This window comes from Lactuca saligna, chromosome 2 (assembly GCF_052625555.1).
Source record: "Lactuca saligna cultivar CGN05327 chromosome 2, ASM5262555v1, whole genome shotgun sequence".
Taxonomy (NCBI): Eukaryota; Viridiplantae; Streptophyta; class Magnoliopsida; order Asterales; family Asteraceae; genus Lactuca; species Lactuca saligna.
This window is the reverse complement of record NC_136418.1, coordinates 130014942-130017048: the sequence shown is the minus strand read 5'-3', so window position 1 is coordinate 130017048 and position 2107 is coordinate 130014942.

The window sequence follows — 2107 nt, the reverse complement described above, 5'->3', positions numbered from 1 at the left end:
CTTTCATGTACCCCTTCTGATATAGTTGAGTAAAAGGTATACAACAGATTTAATTGTCATTTGACCATATCAGTGTCGAGTTTGCATCAGAACTTATTATATTTCCCTCTAATGACCCCATCTTGATGATTTCACCAACAATAAAAGTGAACTAAAGATTGGTACATAATCATGTACATAACCCATTTAGGACCTCTTTTAACTCTAAATATTTCAACAAATAACTAACCCAAAGAAATGGTCACATAGGATCAGTTAAAATTCCTATATTATTTGCAAAGCCTAATCCTCCTAAAATGTAGATCATTACAAGCAATAACGTATTTAGCATGTTTATATCTCTTCTCTGTTGTTCCCCCACAACCAATTGTCCAAAAGAAAACATTATACTCTTCAGCCACTATTGAGCCAACACCATAAAAGAAAGAAGGAAGATCGCTTGTCTCGCTATGGGAATGTAATGCCTTGTTATCAAAGTTTATGCAACATTCATAAAGCATTCGAGGAATGTCATTAGTGTTACACCAAATTTTAGGGAGACATTGATAGCATCAAAGAACATTGATCCAAGTGAAACTTGTTCATTTTCTACTTTCAAATGGAGTAATGAACGAATAACCCTTACACATAATGATACAATTAACCATAAAAAATCAACCTTATACCAAGTGGAAAAACGTTTTTAGTATCATAAGGATCCTAAATATCCCCATTTTGACCTTTTTAAGAAGATTACTAAAGGAAAAACTGCAATCTTCAGTGGGATAGGGATAAGAACTAACACAAGCTTTTATCGACTCCAAAGGTACTACTTGTACCTTCAGAGGAAGGGACTTCATCTTCAAGCCTTTAAATGTAATCTCTATATTTGGCTGCATGGTTAAAGAGATATGAGTAAACATACCATTTCTTGTGTGCTTCACACACAATCTCATAGTCATTGGAGGAGGTTTTGCCAAATATCTCGTTGTTACTAGACAACAAATCAAAGTGCCCATTTCTGACTAAGCTTCTGAAGGCGATTTGATTTCAACTAGATTTGATTCCAAAAATCCTCTAAACTGTTTTGGATCAAATCAACTATATGATGATGAACACATTCTCATGGGTTTTACAGATAACAAAAATCATATTTTTGGCAGAAAACATAAAACCCTAAATTCGCATGCACCCTAAAGGATCTATGTTCTCACTATGATATGCAAACAACAATTTGAATTCAAGAACCCTAAAGTATATTTCTATTTTCGAAATTGGAGAAGGGTTATTAGAAAACATACCTTTTAGTTTATTATTGTAAATAAACTTGAATTCCTTCTTTGTAGAACTTCAGAAAGCCAACACTAGAAATCTCGTGCCTCTGATGGCTCACCCCCAAACACTAGAAGTTGGAGGTTGTTTAAGAGAGAGGAGGGGGAAGAGGATATTTGGAATTCCTTAGAGGAATAATCAGTTATGAAAATATGAGTCATAAGGAACCTTTATATAGGTGACTAGAGGGGCTTGGATAAGGCAGGTTTCCTTGGATAACCCTTATCCCCATTATTTACCCTCAAGTTTCCTTGGAGCCAAGATAAGCTCTAAAAACCTTTCAGAACCCCCTTAGAATCCATACAACCCCTAGGAAGGTTCTAGAATTGGTCAATCCTCAATATTGTAACACCGAAAATTTTCAAAACTAAAATTTCATTTAAATTCACTTTGATCTTAAAACACTTTTTGTAAAAATCTCATTTTTGTTTAAATTACAAAAAAAAAAAACATAACTCTATAATCAAATAAATAGTAATCCATAATCCTCTAAACATAATTATTTCTCTGGTGTGTACAATTGAGCCGGTGCCGTCCCGTGATCCTGAGAAAACCTGAAACACAAAGCACAAAACACTATAAGCACGAAGCTTAGTGAGTTCCCCAAAATACCACACATAACACATACTAGCCACTCGAGGCTATAACTCTGTGGGCCCTTGGGCCCTAATTCTATGGACCCTCTGGTCCTAGCTCTATGAACCTTCTGGTTCTAACTCTGATATACTCTGATATACACACGGTATCAATCACATAGAAATAATGCAATGCAACACAACACATAAATACCATACAA